Genomic DNA, 21,649 nt, shown 5'->3' with positions numbered 1-21,649 from the left:
CACTGTGCTTCAGTTTGTTGAATATTATCCAAAAAGTTCACCATGCATATACATGTGCGAGCTAAATATTCTCTCTGCATTTACTCACAGTAGAAATGTTGATGATGAAATTGCCTTTTATCTCATACTTTTCTTAAAGGTGTATGGGGTACTTTTTGAACAACTAACAACACGCTGTTGTACGCACATCTTTCTTTGTTTTTTACCAAAAAGCAACACAAAAAGCAATTATTCTCATGCTAGGATTATCTTGTATGTTTTTCTAAATGGTGTTATCCCGTGTTTTATTGCCCGACAGTGATCATCTGTATCTGTTCATGTGGCTATGGATTATTATCTACAAACATGGCATCCATGCGACAGTATTTCTTTAGGCATATTTTGAAATAATAACGGTTTGCCTTTTTATCTGAAAGAATGATTTCCTGCCAAACTTGCTTGGAACTGCGAAAATGTGATTGTGTCTGCCAACGCTTTCCGAACATAAGAATTACCTTCGCTGAACATGATTGAAATTTAAACTCAAAAATGAGAGAAACTCGTCTCTGGCATACGCTCACAGAAAATTTTCAAAACACGTCAATTTTTTTTTATTTATATGTTTGATTAATGTTTTATGCCCAGTTCCCAAACAAGCTGATGAGGAGTGGTCAAACGACATTGAAATCCATCCAACAGCTGTTGGTAGAATATTGTGCTAATATCTCATGATATTGTTAGTCAGCTTGAACACTTGTGTTGACGACGTATAGAACAACGACCATTCATTCCAGTGTAAATTTTAAGTAGCTGTGCATGTAGAGTTTACAAAATGTTTAATAAGAATATATTAGCCTCGTGCTAGAAGTAAAATTCTACACCAAATGCTCCACGATGTTCGTTGGACATTTAGGTTCTTGACACATAAACCACTATCAGCTCTTTTGTGGAAGTATGAAGTAGACGGCTGTGTTTGGGACGTTTGCTCAGTTTGGGACGTTAGTTGTGTTTGGGACGTTTGCTTAGTTTGGGACGTTTGCTAAGTTTAGGACGTTTGCTCTGTTTGGGACGTTTGCTTAGTTTGGGACGTTTGCTCTGTTTGGGACGTTTGCTCTGTTTGGAATGTTTGTCTGTTTGGAACCTTTACGCCGTCTCAGGATCTTCTACAAATATGGACAGCCACGAATACACTAGTAGACGGTTGGTCCGTCTCTGTTAAATTTATATTTGATTTATTATGCATGCCGCGTACACTGGAAAACCACCCATGGACAGAAATGTTTTATTTTTGGGGGGACTGAACAATTCATATTTGTATTATTTCCTGTACTAGTAAATCCTTCACGAACGAAGATTTGATGGTTGCTCCGCTCCTCTGTAGGTCGTATTTGCATCACTTGACGTGTTGATAAATCCGTCACGAACGAATATTTTATGGTTGATCGGCTCCTGTATAATTAATGCTGGCATTTTGTGTTGTATCGGTAAAACATTTAGAAGTTGAACATTTAATATAAAATGATCCACAGATTCATATTTTCTTTATTTGCCGTAGTGGTGATACATTCAAGAACGCAAAGTGATGGTTGATGGTTGATCTGGCCCCTACTTACAGTCCATATTCATTTTATTATCGTATAATATTATTTAAAAAATCATAAAAATGATTCACAAGGAATTTTGCCACTTTTAGGATTGTGATTACTTCTGAATCGGAAGAAATCAAGTGCTGTTTTAAAAGGAAAAGATAAACTCTTCTCGGTATTTATGAAAAATGTGGACAATTTCACATTGATTATTAGTTCATGAGGAAAACTATGAGTTTTATTGTTGAAAGGCGTATTTACCTTTTCTGTTCTGATCTTGTTGTGTAATTTTTGAAACTGTCATGCCTTGTCTGTTTCTGTATGTGTTCCATCTTGTAACATTTGTTTTGGCCGCCTTAAAAAGAAGGCACAAGTTCATTGTTAGTTAGGCCTCGACCATTGACATCTGTCTCATAACAGTTCCTACATAATAACCTTGGACTTTCTTCTCTAGATTATCTCCATGCTGTCTAAGCTGGTTTTCATGACAACGGATCATTCTCATAGACTGGCCGTCTTAAGAAGAATTTTCTCGTCAGTGAAGTCATGCTTATGGTGCGATAGCATGACTTCACCTCAGGGGCGTCAGGCAGTAGTTTCTTTCACACCCTGTGACGTCACGAGCGAAAATGTCCATACAGAATCTTATGATTTCTATTTTTCTGGTTTGACAATTGTGGTATTTGACTAAATCCACCATATCCGGTCTCGGAAAGGCTTCAGAGGTAATTTTGAAAAAAATTTCTTGTTTCCTAAACTTAGGATCAGGCACATAGTGTACCAAAACTGTTTTTAGAGTATGGGATGGTCGTGCGGAAAGAAATTGGTTGTCATTTTTCCTATTTTTGCCTTGTTCTTACACATCATATGACAGCACACTACGTCATCTATCAACAACGTCTAAGTGCTGCGTGACTAAGTTCTTTCAATTTCTTTCAAATTCCACCTCTTCTTCACCTCAGGAAGGTGGGGGGGGGGGGGGAAGTCTTTCAATCTCTTTGATGTTATTTCTTGTGAATTTGCCTGACTTCATCTTAGGGGCGTTCTTTTAAACACTGCCCTGTCATTTCTGGTGAATTTGCCTGACTTCACCTCAGGGGCGTTTCTTTACACCCTGCAATGTCATTTCTGGTGAATTTGCCTGACTTCACCTCAGGGACGTTCTTGCTCTGACTGACGTCATTCCTTGTGGAACTCCACCTGTCACAAAACTTCGTCAGGAGATTTATCTTTGTAAATATATGACGCCTGTGTTGTCTCTCATTACCCTGATGCTGATTGCTTAATTGATACCACTCGTAAATGACCGAAAGTGTATACTGCACAGTACGCGATGTCTCCCTTAGTGTGAACAGTGGCGACTTCGGGCGAAAATGGGCAAAATTTAGTGTTTGAACTGATTTTAGACATCCAACTATAGATCCTAAAATAGACACAGAAAGTCATGGTGAAAGTTTTCTTGAATGCCATTTCATCTAAAAATGAATTCTTCTGTACACCTTTTCCAACTGAGAAGTTCATGATGTCATTTTGGAATCAACCTCTCCCAGCAAAAATCACAACGTTAGATTCGTTCTTTGTTTTTCGATGATGATTATTTGAGATTTTCACTTCCAACATTTCTCCTTCCTCGAAGTTTGGGGGAGGTGTGTTTCTGTATTCACGAGGAAAGTTTCACGTTGCTTGATTCGAGGATTGTTTTTGAATTTAAAAATGAAGGGACATGCACATTCGATAGAGAAAATTTTACAGATCATTTATATCACATTGTGTTTCTCATGAAAGTTAATACATTTGTGAGCGTCTGAGTCAGTTGCAAAGAAATACCAGACCGATATAAAATCTGTATCTGTACCAAAGTCTTGAAATAATCTGTATCTATACTGCTTTAATTTGGAGGAAAAAAAAACAGTTCAAACAGAGTAGAGGTATATTTGGTACATGAAAGGTATATTTGACCGGAATTATCTGTCAAGTTTTACCACTCAAAATATCTTACTTTCGTATTCCAATTTGTCATGAGCAGTTATATCATTTTCCGCCGCTAGATGACGCTAAAGAATATCACAATAAAAGCAATCTACCTTATCATGGTTGAAATCTTAAATCGATCAAAATTTTCAGATTCTTGAAAACTGAGATAATCTCCACGGCTTAACAAGTCCCTCTTTGGGTTGTTTTATCTTTGTTAATTTATTATCAATAAATACGTTTTTCTGTGAAATTAAATAGTACATTTGATGCGTTTCATGCAGGGTCATATGTGCTAAGTCAAACACCATACATGCAAAACTCTTGTTTAAATAAGAGATTTGTATTCAACTTGAACTGCTGGCTGCATACACTTCTTCTTTGGCAAATTGATGGAATAGTGAATCGTGAAATTTCGAGTGAAAAATCGGGTAATCGGGATACATGAAAATAGACGCAATAAAAATGAAGCATTACAAGAGAATGCCAGATCAAAGACGAGACGTTAAGCCAGTCCAGTTATGTTAGATGGTTCTAATTGCAGGTAGCTAGACGAGAAGCGAGTGACCCAGTGAAACAGAACCTGTCCACTTGGGCCAATTACATTCTGAACCCAGGAGCGGTGAGTGAAGTGTCGTATACAGCTTATCGCAGACGGCGTCTTCAAAGTCCCTACCCAGTCCAGGGTAGTAAGAGTTGGGACAGAAATACCACATAAGAAACCTATCTTTGTTTACAGCAAACACGATTTTATAGATCCACATTTCCAGAAGATATACACAAGAGCGATGGCACTTCAACATTCCCTTATTTGCCACATTTATTTCCAAATGCTGACCTAGATTTACAGCATTATAGGTCTATCTGTAATGTCGACGAGAGCAGGTTTTGACTTAAGGACTACCTGATTTCTATAAGTACCAGCTAGTCCCCGTACCCCAATCACACAGCACCTTGCTAGACGGACATTTATCACAGGTTGCACCGGAAGTGATCGCCCTTGTAAATACTCTCTTGGACAGCCTGAGGCGAGAGACGGAATGTTTCAAACAACAAACTATATATGCAAGGACTAGTGTGCACAAATTTTCAGTATAATGACTGACTGATTGAGAATCGGACTGACCCGGCTGTTGCTCTATGAGAACTTATTTGATCTGATTTAACATACAATGATCAACAAATGGTCGATTATTACTTTATGCATGAGACCACGTGATAAATGTGATCCCGGGCTGGCTAAGAGTTGGAATGAGTTTTGCATGCACTGGCTGATTTTTGTGTGAAAATTCGTTTCGAAGACGAGGTCTTGTTGCCTGCGTTATACTTCCAAGACCTTATTAGCGAAGTAACACGTAGATAAGTAATGAGATCACTGGTTTTCAACAACAAATGGGGAACCTCTTGCGCCAAAAGTAACCTGGGTCCAATCTGTATAGTCTTGTATTTCGTTAACGATTTGTTGATATCGCTGAGAATCAACGTTTTCTTGTCGCTTATAGGTAGGATTGGTTGAAAAATTGTAGCCTAGAACTCCTCTCACTTTGAACTATAAATTTAGACTCATTAACTTGTTAAAAACGACCTTGTTGACTCTGGAAATCATACTTGTCAGATGTATTTTACAAACTTAGTGAACACATCACCACATATTTGTGGATATATTCAGTTGTTAGAATGGATATAGTAACGGTTGGTTTTCTTGATTTCTTGATTTTCTATGGTAATTTAGAAAGTTAGGATTGCGTTCTTCATCTTTATTCATTTGCACATATTCTCTCCATTGTATAAAGACATACGTTACCTGCTTGACTTTTTTATCAGGTGCGACATTGTTTTGTTCTTGAACAACTGATCTCATTTCCATGCTCATGGCGGAGTAAGATTTCGTGTATTTGCAGTAGTTCTAGGGTTCGAGAGAATTCTGTGTTTGCGTGTGTTTCACTTAGTACGTAGTTGTACCGATTAACCTGATCAGTCTTAAAACCGTTTTCCCTTGGGCCCTGATTTGAAAACATATAACCTATATTAACGTTTAGTGTAGAGTCACTCCACACCTTCGCCATACATGTATATGATTCCTCATTGTTAATATCTTTATTCTTCCATGTATTGCTTGCTTCCAACTGAAGGGCCTATTTCCACGACAATACCAGCCACCTTCACATTATCAAGGTAAACGCCGACGTGGCGGTTGTACTATTTTTTTTTCTTTGTAGGTAACAATGAAATCGTGAACTATATCGCGTTGGAATAGAACATCTCTGCATAATGTCGTCTACCTTTTGCTTTCCATCACTTACATTTCACCACAGCACCTGAGTCAATGTGGTTTTCTTTCACACGATAAAAGCAATTAAATTAAAAAATCTTCTTTTCAAATAGTTTCATGATAGTTTGACTACTCAGTTAAATTATTTGAAAGAACAATTCTTCAAAAACTATCAAATAAATAGTCGAAATGTCAAAGAGGAGTTTAATTATGATCATGGTAAAGGTGCTGTAAGGAAAATTTGAATTAATTTAAAGGACATATATGCTGATGGAAAAATATCCTGCTATCTTGACTACAGTCATTTTATTTTCTGAAATTAACTTCTCGTAATTTATTCTCAAATGCGTTGCAAGCGTAGTCAATGATGCTAAACTCACATGCAGGTGCTGTGTACATGTATAAAAAAAATGAAAAATGTTTGAAATTTATATTTAAGACTTTATGGTAGGATAGGAGTTATTGATTCAAAAGCTGTTGTTCCATTCTCGTGTGGCATTGTTATTATGGTTTAAACTTATATTTTGTCACACAAGGCATGTTGAAAAAGACATCTCTCGTTGATACAATTTAATGTAAACCCCAAAGAAAAAACAAAGAAAAAATGCTTCCTCATTCGATAGACTACTGAAAACTGTATCGGAACCATCGAGATTTCTACTTCTATTTTACACCTTTGAAAGAAATTCTGTTGAAGTTTACTGCATGATGTACTGATGTACGCGTAGACATATTGTTTTTACATTAAATACCGCGTATCGGATGAAAGTAGTCGTGGAACCAAGTGATCCTAGGTCCCACATTCTAGAAATCAAACGTTTCACTAAATTTTATTCAGTCAAAAGAAGATCATAAATAATGAAAATAAAAGTTTGAATATAGTTTGCAGTTCTCTTTCGAATAAGGCATCGTTTAGTTTCACCGAAAACCATCGGGTTGATATAGAATGGTAAACTGTTATGTGTTGTATTAATCAGGATAGGTAGTGCTATTTCTTTTCGCTATATAGCCCAGCTTGTGACATCTTATATTTGTCAATAATATTGTGCTATCCTTCGCATTTAACTTTTACGAGTAACAGAGGTGACTGATCTTTTCCTAATAAAACGTTTCTGACAATTTTCTTGCCAACTATTTGGATCTTAAGCTTTTCAGAAGCATTAAGGTGCTGTTTCGCTGTCTGCAGTGTTTACATCATTTCGATCATATGTTCCGGTTTAACTTATGTGTAGCTTATGAAAGCTTAAATTATTTATTTATTTATTTATTTTCCTTTGCAGTTTGACGCAGTTGACTTAATCAGCAACATCAAAAATATGTTCAATTGTAGTTAATACAATGTAGAATTTGGCTTTTTTCCCCGCTGTTTCAAATGAACTGTGCCCTTTACAGAAGTGTACATGGATAAATCATCATTATACATATACATTTTTAATTTTTATGCTTCTATGTTTAATCATCAGATATACTGGTGACTTATATACATCATATCTATGCCACTGATGAGCTCATATTGCAGACGACGCCATATTTTGACATCACAGCATACGTTTCATTTGTGAACATATTTCCATCTTCTACTTTAACCAACTATCCCCTCCCCCTACTGGCGCTTTCTCCGTATTTCCATCTTCTACTTTAACCCACTATCCCCTCCCCCTACACGCACTTTCTCGAATTATCTTTCCACTCATGTATTGTGAATCAAGGGTGGAATTTTTCCCACGGTGTCAGGGGATGTATCTATTCTTAGATCAATCTTGGTATGAGAGAGTGGCCAATCTGCCCACGCCATATGCTACAACATATTAATACAGACACGCAGAGGTTAAGTGGTTAGCCTACTACTCTAACAAAAAACAATGTTGTTTTCTATGTTGGGGTATAGGGGAAGTAATTGTAGTATACTGGATATGACTTTTATATCCGTCTATATCAGGTGAATCATCAGTCAGAGAAATAATTCATTTATTTATTTTTTATAAATAATTCATACCCTGTTTTGTTCAGTTGATTTTAGCGGCCATTTGTATGTATATATTACCGTCGCCGACTAGGTCACATTTTTGTCAGCGTTTCTTCGTGTGTCTTTCAGCAACTTTACTGAAATAGTTATTCGCCGATATGGATGGAAGTTTGGGCCATTAGATGATAGCGGTGATGCGTAGTAGAGGCGAAAATTTCCCAAAGGAAAACCTTTTAAACGATTCTGCAGCATTGACAGATACAACATGGGTGCATGTGTTTCTTTTACCTTTTTTACGAGTTTTGTAAAAAAGCGCCACCTTTGTTGCTGTTCAAATCCATTCTCAAGAATTTTTGACAAATTCAGTGATTGTCAGTGCCACGGACATAAAGCAACATGCTGACAAACATTCTACAAATCATTTGTAGACAGCATTTCGTAATATATGATAACACGAAAGTCTATGCTTTAAGTCATTAATGGAGTTCATCTACATCTAACTCCTCTTGTGGAATAAGTAGCTCTTTATTTATTTATTTATTTATTTATTTATTTGATTGGTGTTTTAAGCCGTACTCAAGAATATTCACTTATTCGACAGCGGCCGGCATTTTGGTGGGAGGAAACCGGGCAGTGCCCGGAGAGAACCCACGACCCTCCGCAGGTTGTGGCAGACCTTCCCACGTACGGCCGGAGAGGAAGCCAGCATGAGCTGGACTTGAACTCACAGCGACCGCATTAGTGAGAGGCCTCTGGGTCATTACGCTGCGCTAGCGCGCTAACCAACTGCCACGGTGGCCCCACGGAGCTTTTTAAAGCAGCATTTATTTGTTAGTAATGTCTATAATGAAAAAGCCTTCGGGATGCCACCGTGTCCTAGGGGATTAGCAAAACGGTTTTGTTAAACAGGGTCCAGCAGCTTTTTCTGTTTTAATTGAGTGACCTCCTTCAAAAAGGTATAGCTCCCGTTACACGTATAGCCTGACCCGGTAAACAGTTGGTACTGTTTGCTACATCCCTCAAAAGTATAGTCGCAATGATCTTACTACATACAATTTAATCCATTTAAATGTCGTAGACTTAAGCTTTTTGCTAATGTATGTGTGCCAACACCACGCTTTTGCATTACGCCTTATATTTGTGAAGATATTGTTAAGTCAAATTGCCACTCACCCCGAACTGTACATTTTGCTTTTTTCCTCTGTAATAAAATTCCATACCTTAACCATAAAATATATACACAAGGGTTTCACATATTAACTCCACGATGTCAGCTCCCGGCTGACAAAGTAAGTGACAAACAAAGTACCTGACAAAGAAAATAAATGACAAAGTACCTGACAAACAAAGTACCTGACAAACAAAGTACGTGACAAGCAAAGTACCTGACAAAGTACCTGATAAACAAAGCACCTGGCAAACAAAGTACTTGACCAACAAAATAACTGACAATGTACCTGGCAAACAAAGTACCTGGCAAACAAAGTACCTGACCAACAAAATAACTGACAAACAAGGTAGCTGACAAACAAAGCACCTGACAAAGTACCTGACAAACAAAATCCCCGACAAGCAAAGTACCTGACAAACAAAATACCTGACTAACAAAATAACTGACAAACAAAGTACCTGACAAGCAAAGTACCTGGCAAACAAAGTACCTGACAAAGTACCTGACAAACAAAGTTCCCGACAAGCAAAGTACCTCACAAACAAAATACCTGACAAACAAAATAACTGACAAACAAAGTACCTAACAAACAAAGTACCTGGCAAACAAAATACCTGACAAATAACGTAAATGACAAACAAAATACCTGACAAAAAAAGTACCTGACGAACAAGGTACCCGACAAACAAAGTACATGACAAAGTACCTCACAAACAAAGTACCTGACAAACAAAATACTTGACAAACAAAATAACTAACAAACAAAATACCTGACCAACAAAATACTTGATAAATAAAGTACCTGACAAACAAAGTAAATGGCAAACAAAGTACTTGACAAGTACCTGACAAAGTACCTGACAAAGTACCTGACAAGTAATGCACCTGACAAACAAAGTACCTGATAAATTAAGTACATGACAAGCAAATTACCTAACAAACAAAATACCTGACAAGCAAAGTACCTGACAAACAAAGTACCTGGCAAACAAAATACCTGGCAAACAAAATAACTCACAAACAAAGTACCTGAGAAACAAAATACCTGACAAATAAAGTAAATGACAAACAAAATACCTGACAAAAAAGTACCTGACGAACAAGGTACCCGACAAACAAAGTACCTGACAAAGTACCTCACAAACAAAGTACCTGACAAACAAAATACTTGACAAATAAAGAACCTGACAAACAAAATACCTGACAAAGTACCTGAACAAACAAAGTACCTGGCAAAGAAAGTAACTGACATAGAAAATACCTGACAAACAAAATAACTCACAAACAAAATATCTGGCAATCAAAATACCTGACAAATAAAGTACCTGACAAACAAAGTACCCGACAAACAAAGTACCTGACAAACAAGGTACCTGACAAACAAAGTACCTGACAAACAAAATACTTGACATATAAAATACCTGGCAAACAAAGTACCTGACAAACAAAGTACCTGACAAACAAAGTACCTGACAAAGTACCTGACAAAGTACGTGGCAAAGTACCTGGCAAACAAAGTACCTGACAAACAAAGCACCTGACAAACAAAGTACCTGACAAAGTACCTGACAAAGTACCTGGCAAAGAACCTGACAAGCAAAGCACCAGACAAACAAAACACCTGACAAACAAAACACCTGACAAGCAAAGTACCTGACAAACAAAGTTCCTGGCAAACAGAATAACTGACAAAGTACCTGACAAACAAAGTACCTGACAAACAAAGTACCTGACAAACAAAGTACCTGACAAACAAAGTACCTGACAAACCATCATCTATATAAGGCCACTGCCAAACTATTGATAAACGGTATATTGTCCGCAACGACTTTCTAATCCCACAATCTATGAATTCAAATTCATGAGCCCTCATGTAGAGTTAGTTGATATTGTACACATGTACCAAATGGTAAATACCCTTCTCACTATGAGGGTCTGTTGGACTTGTATTTCTCTAAGTCATCAAACTTCGACGCAAAGTTTAATTGATGTCGTGAGCACATTGACCAGTAGAATCTGCGTTGATACTAAGTGCCTATAAAATTGGTACTTTCCCAGCCAAAAATATTAACCCTCAAAGTGGCAAAAGCTGAAAGAATACAAAGGCGTTTTGGAGTAAGTGACGTAAAGATGTACAGATTTAAGGATTTACCATGTACCTTTAATGTGTATGGACATTACGTACACCTCCTTGAATTGTGGTTCCAGATATTCCGTGCCTTTGGAGCTGTCGATCCTGGTATATAAATGTTTGGGTAAGGCTCAGGAATAAGTTATTCTACATTATACAGCAATATTTGGGTTGGCCGTATACGCCATTGCGAGTCGATTTATTAAAACTGCATTCCCTAAGCGTGGGCGATGATCTGTGGACAATAAATCGACAGGAATTTGGCAGAACCACTATCATGAAAGACAACAAAAAAAGTGTTATCCTTTTTATAGCCACGCACGCGGCTAATTTTGGGGCGTTCTAGAAGGTTCTTGTGTTGAGCGCTGGTTGTGTGTTGTGTAAAATTATGTCTTCCCCCGCTTCGTGCTCTTTCAGTTGCTGGTCAGTGAATTTTCTGACTCAAAGTATACTTCATCCATCGGCCGAGAAGGCCAAAGGTGAGGGGAGCGGGGGCATTTATCACAACGTTGTAGGGGTAAGGAAAGAGGTTAGGAGGATGGCCTTAAGTGAACGAATATTTTGTAGGTCTCCCCTCGCACCATTACCCACCCAGCTGCAGAGATAAGCCCCGAATAGCGACGTACTACCCTTAGATGTATTCACGGGGTATAGGTGAGTAGAAGACCTCTCTCCCGCCCACGACACCCAGAATCCATACTGCCTTACCTCCACAGGCGAGGGCTCCCTCTCTAGGGAGAACTCTCACAGAAATCTCACATGTGACCAGAGCCAAACTAACAACCTCCATCCACTCCCTGCACGGTCGAGTCCGCTTTTTTCATGTAATCTACTTTACTGTCGCTTTTAAGGCCGCCATTGTTGAGTTCGACCGTTGGTTTTTGTTTTGATGCTGGAGGCGCCTTGATATTGGAAAGTGGACAGAGGGTTAGACCTGTCCATAAATATTTAGCGCGTTTATTCAGCGTGTACTGCTCTCTGTGTCTGCCCATTTATCGTACCTCTGAAATTTGGCCATCCATGGGACAGATATACTACGCAAGTTTCTTCTACATGCATACTACGTTTGGTAATGTCTCAATAAAATTCTCCTGAATATATCGACATTTGGATATTGTTTGCCGGTTTGATGGTCTGAACTGTGATTTAAATAATTCGCCTACTGTTCCATATGCATAGAGCTTTTCGCAATATATGAATAGAGACTGCACTTCTCTGTCTTCGTTAAATATCATAGATTATTGACCTTTTATTTGATGATGTACGCATCAAATAAACGACTGGGTCATTTACGCGGCAGTTTCAAATACAAGGCTGAACTATAACAACACCAGTTACAAATACAAAGCTGGACTATTATAGCACCGGTTTGAAATATAAGGCTGGATTATCACAGCACCAGTTTGAAATATAAGGCTGGACTATTACAGCACCGGTTTGAAATATAAGGCTGGATTATTACAGCACCGGTTTGAAATATAAGGCTGGATTATTACACCGTTTGAGTACAGGACATAATTATTTCGCCATCTGTTTCAAATATAACGACTCAGTCGGTTAGCTGGTTAGCGCAGCGTAGTGACCCAGAAGCCTCTCACCAATGCGGTCGCTGTGAGATAAAAAAAAAATCAAATATAACGATGGACAAGAGTTACAAATATAAGACTTGACTATTACGTCAACATTTTCAATTACAAGACGACTATTTAGCCACAACTTTCTATTACAAGACTGTACAGTTACTCCACCAGCTTTAACTACAAGACAAGGCAGGAGTTATGATCACTCGTGAAGATGATTGGAGCGTTGATAATGGGAACCTCTTCATGATGATGGTTTTATAGATACATTGAGGTGGTTGCAATTTTGATATTGAGAAGTGGTCATGATGAAAAATTGACTGGTGGAGCTGATGATCTTTGATTAAGGTGATAGCCGTGGTGATGATAGGGCAGTCTTCTTAATGATAACATTGTTGAAACAGGTGTTGAAGACCGTTCTGGGGCTGTCGCTGTCCCGGCTGCGGCTTTCAGTCAGGACATTTGTCAGGTACCCAAAAATATGCCCGCCGTATGTGTATATGTGTGTGTGTGTGTGTGTGTGTGTGTGTGTGTGTGTGTGTGTGTGTGTGTGTGTGTGTGTGTGTGTGTGTGTGTGTGTGTGTGTTGGGTTTAACTTGGGGTGTGCTTGGGGCTTAACGTCGTACCAAACAATTTTTCAGTCATATGACGACGAGGAGTCATGAGATCCCGCCGTCGTGTAAGTGAAACGTAACGCCGTCGTATAAGTGAAACATTCCGTCGTCGTATAAGTGATATATCCCGCCGTCATAAAAACACGCCGTCGTGAAACATTCCGTCGTTGTATAAGTGAAACATCTCGCAGTCGTATAAGTGAAAAATCTCACCGTTATATAAATGAAATATCCCGCCGTTATATAAGTGAAATATCCCGCGGTGGTATAAGTGAAACATCTCGCCGTCGTATAAGTGAAATATCCCGCCGTCGTATAAGTGAAACATCTCGCAGTCGTATAAGTGAAAAATCTCACCGTTATATAAATGAAATATCCCGCCGTTATATAAGTGAAACATCCCGCCGTCGTATAAGTGAAACATCCCGCCGTCGTATAAGTGAAACATCTCGCCGTCGTCTAAGTGAGACATCCCGCCGTTATATACGTGAAACATCCCGCCGTCGTATAAATGTAATATCCTTGTGTACGGCATTAAGCACCGATAAAACAAATTAAAGGAATATGTTAATGCACGTGATGAATGGTTATGATCTTGCACTCAGTCATGTCTCCAACCCTCTTATACTGTAATTAAATCCGAAACACGTTTAATACTAATTCAGTTGGCTTCTTAATGATGACTTGAAATAATTCTCATCCGATGTTGTGTGACTGTATGTAAACGGCAATCATTAGCCTGGTACTATCTGGACATCACTTTATATAAGTCTTATACGATATAAAATCATATACTAATATAGGAATTTTTACCCATAAACACAGAATATCCCAAATTCACTGTCTGAGTATATTGTTCTCAGTTGTGTTACAGCAGTACCTCTAAGATTTGCGATACAGAAAGTGTGACACAATTCATGACACAACTTAAGGGTGTAGTGTGATCTACTTGTCTTCCTTGTGTCTGTACGTATCGCTGAAAAATGTTGACTGGTCTTTTCGTGAATTCTTCTTAATTTCTTATTTGGTGTACATTCTTGGTTCTTCGGTGGTTTGTGTTGAACATTGTTTTGAAAACTGGCGATTATTGACCCGGATCGTCCATTTTGCTTTACGTCTGTTATATACGAATATCTGTTTTGACGTCTAGATTGATTGACGTCGTTCAATCCTATGGATAATTCAAGCCTAACCTTTTTTTCTCATCGCAAGCATTTTTTCCTTCATATCTTGAGGGTGTCTCCTTGTAACTGAACGGCCTCATTGAAACATCAGGCCGTAGACACCAGACATGACACCCTAAATGCTACAAGATACAGACACCAGGGTGATCAATGCTTGGCCCCTTCCCTTATACTCTGTGGCAACAGACAGAACACTGTGAGATAATGATATTAACTGTGCAGTGGATGGCTTGTCCTGTCTCTGTTTTGAAGTACAGCTTTTGAAGCCTTCGCTTTAGAGGCAACCTGATCACATGGCGTCATAGTTATGTTCATTATGTGTCATTCATTATCATCGCTGTATCACCCCTGATAGCAACACTCACGTAACCAAATGAAATTTGGCTTTCATTTGCGCAAGACTCCTCGTGCGCAAGCTTTCGCGTGCGCATTTTCGACCGACAAGGCGCACTCTAGTGATTCAGGCGAGTTTCGGCCTCTGTTCAATACTGTTTTTCTCTAGCTGCCTATAATCGTGGAGAGAGATGATTTATGAAATGAAATCATGAACTTTGAAAAATCTCTCAAGCTTTCAAAGGACGCCCTAGGAATTCATTTTCCCCTGAAAATCAAAAGGGATCAAAATCGTTTTTCTACTTGCATTCTCCACGATGCGTGAATTCTCAGAAACCAGATTGTGGGCCATCATTGCAACAGATCTTCGATAAACTAACCAATTAAGTGGACTTTACTGCTGAGTGATTCGGGAGTAATAACAAAATGTTGAGTATCGGGGAAAGTACAGGCGAAACGAGCTAACCGTATTGATATCAATACTTTCATGACGATATCCCCGGGTTGGAGCACAATTTCTACAGTACCTCCAATAAATTGGGCAAGGCGATACATAATTCAATGTTTTAACTTTATTTAAAGCATTTTCAAGAATTCCTTTGTAAATAAAAAGAAAATATTGAATCATGTGTGGCCTCGTGTCATTCGTTGGATGTACTCTACTAATTCTACTCCAATCCGAGCAGGGGGTTGTCCTCGCAAAAGTGTTATGGCCTGTTTATTTTAACCAGTCGCCCATACTCAGCTATATGCAAAATCGGTCATACTCTCTGCTCAACTTGCCTTTCCTTAGTGACACGTAACACCGGAAGCTTAACACACTGACATGTTGGATGTCCGTATTATGAAAAAGAAAACGCAGTTAGATTTTTTTAAAATTCACAATAGCTTGGTTTTGACGGCAAGAATTCATTGCCTGTGGTGACGTCACAGTTATTCAAAAGCAAGTGACATGCTGGACAATGGCGCGGAGAGTGATTCGTTTTACAATGGTGCACCAACAAGCGGTTAGAACAAACTCTTTGCAGTAACACAGCCTACACTCCGCCAGTAGACTGCATTGTTCTTTTTATACCAGCTTTTTAACATCCAACTCTAAACCCATACCACCATGAGTTCATATACTACAAGAGATTAAATAAACTTTATTTATTAAGGTTATGCTATACTAAAACGTGTAAACAATTTCAAACAACATGGCAATGTGAGAAACAGGGTTTACAGTAAAATCGATGGCAGTTTACGTAACTGGTGTCGCCCTCCGTCAAAACAGGCTGAGCTTCGCCCAGTATCCAGCATGCCCTTGTTTTTTAAAATAACCGAGTTAATACAGTTGAACATTATGAATCAGAAAAAGTCTTCTATATTCATTTTGTTTGCAAGAATATGAACTTTCAACATATCCATGTGTAGGGCTTGTGTTGTTACGTGTCACTGACTAAAGGCAGTTTTGGTAGTTTTGACTTATTTTCCAGACAGGTGAATACGGTCGACTCGCTAAAAGAAACAGACTATAGTATCAATGCTGTTAGCTCGCTTTCCCCTGTCCTATCTCCACTTTGTGAAGGTAATCAGTGGAAATGGAGAACATCGGTAGATGTTCCTGAACTTTTTAAAAATACTCTCTGAGATTCTGAGAATTTTCTGAAAGTTAAATAATGCACTTAAAGCTCACTGAACACAACAAACACACGTCAAACTGTGACAAACATATCACGTGTCACTCAGTGAATAGTCGCATGGTCCGTGCAAGAAAGAAATAACAGTCCCTTGCTTTTTCCGTCTCTTTCTATGCTTGCAAGCCACTGGATTTAAAAAAAATCTCTAAAATTAAGTCTTATCATGGCATGTCGGCTCAAAATGGCCGTTATTTTCCGTGTACTATATTTGCAAGGAGAAAATGGAATGCGTTTTTTTTTTCTTTTTCGTATTTGTTACGGCTGCTTAAGAATAGCTTGATAGTACCGCTCCAGCTCTGAGTATTTGCTGCCTTGGCCTTGAATTCCCATCTTTCATAGTCGACAGGGGATGTTTCAATTTGTTATTTACGTATATTACAGTACATTCTAAATGAATTAATCGTCGCACGGATGAAATGCATGTTTCGTTTAAAAACATTGTCTTGAATAAAAAAAACTGCATAAGAATTGGAAAGTATAGGTACAAATCATTCAAAAAATTCAATACATACAAATACGAATTACCTCGTGAAAGTTATTTGTGTCTTTCAGATATCCGTGCAAAAGAATGAAATCCTATTTTAATCCCGATACGAAACTCTTACCTGAATTTTTCTCGTTTGTTCTGGCTACCATGCTGTTTAAGAACGGCTATGTCTTTATTTTGTCACCTGAGAATTGGCATGCCTTATTTTTATTTTGTTTAATATCTTGTACTATGACGAGCGAACGACAGATTGCACTTAACTTTTGTGTGCTAATGTTATGAACTCAGAAGGCTGATTATTATTTTTGGTACAAACACAGTTGTTCCTATATATGCTCCTGCTGGTATGCCGATGTACTTGCTGTATATATGTATTTGTTCCTATACATACTCCTTCTGGTATGCCGGTGTACTTAGTGTATGCATGTAGTCGTTCCTATATATGCATCTGTTGGCATGCCTTGTACTTACTGTATACATGTAGTTGTTCCTATATATGCCCCTGCTGTTATGCCTTGTACTTACTGTATAGATATAAAAAACAATTAAATGGGTTTTGTTAAATGTTACGGTGGTAGCAATATGTCACTTCGCAACCGAGATTGTTATATATGAATACAAACGAAATTTTGAATGCACATACATTTCAAAAAAGCAAATATTTCTATAAGTGTTTAAGATAGAGGTCTCATACTGGATATATACAGGCAAGTCATCCATGTTTTTGAAACAGTATTAGTGTTTTATCGCAGAATTGTTGTATTTGCAGTGTAAAAATTGTAACATATACACTTGAAACCAAGCATTTATTTTTTTAATTACAGTTCGAGATTAAGAAACAAAAGGACAAGCATTGAGACTTTAAAATTTTTTTACGGATAAACCTGATTTGAAATTTCACCTTTCAGACTTTTGAGATTTTCAAACACACCAGAAATCGTGATCATCATTAAAAGTTTTGTATTTTCTTTCCTCGGTATGTATACCAGAATAAAATGCTTAAAACATGAAATGGACTTATCTTCCTGAACAGTTTTTTCTGTATAATATAAGCCTTTACTTTATTTTTGAAATAAAAAAAATCTGGAAAGTATTTGGAAACGCCTCTCATAATATAACCATGCAGTTGATCGCGACTGCAATGTTATCTTGATTATTTTGTTTAATAACAATACTTTTTTTTCTCCCTCGCGCAAAGGGAGAGATAAAAATTATTATTATGTGATAAAGCATAAAGCAAAATGATATGCAATATTCAGATTATTTGTATTATGTTATGAGATCATCTTATGATTTGTTATAGTACAGTAAAATCGATAAAATTGTATATAACATTCCGATAACGTGTTGAAGTGTAATAGTTTCTCTGTGAGCGTATCAAAGAGCTGCAGGTCACGTCATAATTCAGTTAGTATCACGTGTATTGAACACCTACCACCTCACAGACGTACTTTTGGTTCTTGATGCATTTGTGTTTTACACGGGTGGCTGTATATTCGCAAACAACGCATCGGAAATGTCATAAAATGCTACCTGGAGCGAATATGGGTAGAATTGCGAGTAATTTTACCGTTTAATACACTGAAAAATAATCTGATAATTTGAAAATGCCAGAATGTTTTCTGTTGTAATAACAATATTCATATTCAACACAATATTTGGTTAGTCTAATACAACCTTCATTTTGAATTAACAGAATTTAGGTGAGATGTATTTAACGGAATAATATGATGCATCGACAGAATAATCTGCAGCAATAACAGAATAATCTGATGCAATAACATAATAATCTGATGCAATAACAGAATAATCTGATGCAATAACAGAATAATCTGATGCAATAGCAGAATAACCTGATGCAATAGCAGAACACACAGTCTGGCTTCACTCAGACATCAGACTTTCAGACTTAAATTTAATAGATCTTTTTGGGAGTATATGTGAGCTAAAATTTAGAAAAAAATTCGAATTCTCCCTAAAAGCTGCATATGTCAGATAATTATAAGATAAGTATGATTTGAAAAGACCCTTAGAATCTGCACATGTGAAGACGGTTCGTCAATAACTTGCCGAAGTTCGGAGGGTTATCCCAAACACTCGGCGGTTTCTTTCACTCATAAAACTGCCATCGGGAAGTGAAACATTCTCGAGTATAGCGTCAAACAACAATCAAATAAATAAATGAATCGTATTTAGACTTATTCAAGTGCTATATTTGTACAAACATGTTTGTACAGATCATTATTAAATATTTGTTAAATATGAACAATTTGTACTCTTTTCATAGAAAAGAAACTTGTACATTTATATGTGTGGTGGTTTTGCTTGACTATAAGTGAATGGAGTATACCTGTTTTTGTCAATGAACGTAATTTTTGCTTGTAATCCATATACTGAATGGACTTTTGGAATTAAAAACGTGTACGTTGCATTCGATTTAGTTACAAAATCCCGAGATAGCCAATGTCAGGAATACATAAATATGTATAAATTGAATTGTGATTTTCTTAACACTTGCGGCAGGAAGAAAATCTAACGTAATAGCGAATTATTCACTCACATTTTGTTAAGGTGAGTTAACATTTTGTTAACATGTTTCCTGTGGCTTTCTCTCTGTTCCCTTTGTAAACAGTGATTATTGTATATTTCAGGTGTGACATCCGGTGATGGGTTTGGCCAGACTTGTGCCCCTGTGGTGAAATGCGAGATCTACCTGCTTTCTCGGGTGTACAATATCCCTATCGTGTACGGGAACAAACTTGGGGAAGCTTTGCAGAGGTAGAATCCGTATGTTCCGTCTGGCGTCGCGATTGATCTGGAATTAATTGTCAGTCTGCCTTTCCAAGAAAATCAAAGCCTTTTTTCACACGGTCTGCGAGTAGTGTGCTGGTACCATTGTACTGTACAACTGATGTTTAAAAACTGACAAAAGTGGAACAGTTTAAAAATGAACTGAACGAAATACTGTGGCAGTTTGGGCAGTGTCCTTTTGAAGAGAAAGGCTCTAATTTCTGTATCAGCGGTTAACATGTCGTCCGGTGGGCACAGGCTTCAGCAACCAAAGGTGTCTGTTAGCAATTAATGGTTAGTTTTCTGCGGTCTGTCGTCATGGCTACACGTTGTGAGGGCAGCATCATTGATGTTAGCGCGAGCCGCTGAATGATGGGCGGGAAGGGCTTCTGGCGGATCAATATGCCCGGGCTGGCGTGCGTGGGTGTTAGCACGCGCCAGGGTACTCATTTACATAATTTATGTGCCGAAAGTAGTCCGTGCCTGTCCCACTAGGTCAAACTTCATCGATTTCGCAGGAAATAACATTAAATTGTTCAACGTTTCGAAACCAATCAAGTCGATTATGTTAGATAATGGTAATCAACTTTAGCCGTCGTACTCAGGAAGTGCTAAACTTTTCTACACCTCTCTTTGAGAGCGAGAGTCACAGATCCATAGCTTCCTTTCCCACAAGGTTTGGCAATTCAAAATGGCGCCACACTCTGTACGCAGTCACACCAATATCTCTGTTGTTTGGAAAAATTCGACCTGGCTCTGTGAAGAACAAAACATTAGCCTTGACTTGTGTGTTGAACGTTTAATATAATAAAGCCCGTATACATTGCCAGGATGAATTTTATAATGCATATCATAATTTCAAATGACACGTCAGGTTTTGTATTTCCCTTCGACACGCTTCTCTTTCATATTATTATAGATTTCCACGCAGACCTTGTTCCAAAATTTAGTTGTTTGTGTTATATTTTCAAAGAATTTCACCGTACAGAACATATTTATTGCATATACATATATATATAGTTATTAATTGCAGAAGCCATGGTGAATCATTTGTAACATCGGTGGTATAAGAAAATTACCAGACATTTTATATGTGTGTTCTGCAATCACATTAAAAGTTTTCACTTGATTTAATTAGATTGTTGTTTAAACCCACATTCAAAAATTACCACTTATACGATTGGTGGTAAGAATTAAGTGTGGAGGAAAACGGAATGCTTGGGGCAAACAACCGACATTTGGCGAGTTACTGGCGTACTTCCCCACCATTAAGTATACAACATATAGAAATTAACACTGAATTATATACTGAAAAATATGGAGTAACTACTTCAAGCACGTGCTGACAGGTAAACAAGAAAACAAAATGTGTTGAGCATAGAGACAGAATGTACTTTTCTCAGGGCAATGTCATCACATTATTTATTTCCAATTACCCTTGTGTACGTGGATTTACATTCGATACCATGCTTCTATTATATGAACTGTTTTTGTATCTACACCTTATTTATTTATTTCAGTGTTTGTTTTGAATACAGTTGACATGTTTATATACAATGGTTCAGGTTAAAAATTGTTCTGATTTCAGTATAAAAGTGGCATGGAATGTATATTCTATTAAGGCAAATAGAATCATGTGTTATTAAATTAGTGATTTAAGTAAGAAAGAGTGTAATAAATATGCATAAAAACAAGATGAAAGCAACTTCAGGTACAAGTAACATGTGCTAATGTGGCTGTATTTGTACGTTACAAATTACAAAATCACACCAACACTCACAAATTGCTGGAACAACTGTTATTCCCCAGAAGAGAATTTTGCTACCATAACTTTTATAAGTAACGATTACTTTTGCTTAACTTACATACACTTTATTGATATTATCACACTTTCTTTATTATTTAC

The 21,649-nt window shown here is 37.6% G+C and overlaps 1 long non-coding RNA gene across 1 annotated transcript in view; it reads left to right on the top strand.

The window, feature by feature from the left end:
• LOC135468868 (uncharacterized) overlaps positions 1 to 21,361 on the top strand; it is a 53,186-nt gene extending 31,825 nt beyond the window's left edge. The window contains exon 3 of the long non-coding RNA XR_010444263.1: positions 19,605 to 21,361. This is a non-coding gene — a long non-coding RNA (uncharacterized LOC135468868). The remainder of the gene's footprint in view (positions 1 to 19,604) is intronic.
• The last annotated feature ends 288 nt before the right edge of the window (positions 21,362 to 21,649 follow it).

Source organism: Liolophura sinensis, chromosome 6 (genome assembly GCF_032854445.1).
Source record: "Liolophura sinensis isolate JHLJ2023 chromosome 6, CUHK_Ljap_v2, whole genome shotgun sequence".
Classification (NCBI taxonomy): domain Eukaryota; kingdom Metazoa; phylum Mollusca; class Polyplacophora; order Chitonida; family Chitonidae; genus Liolophura; species Liolophura sinensis.
This window is presented reverse-complemented; position numbering and strand designations above follow the sequence as displayed.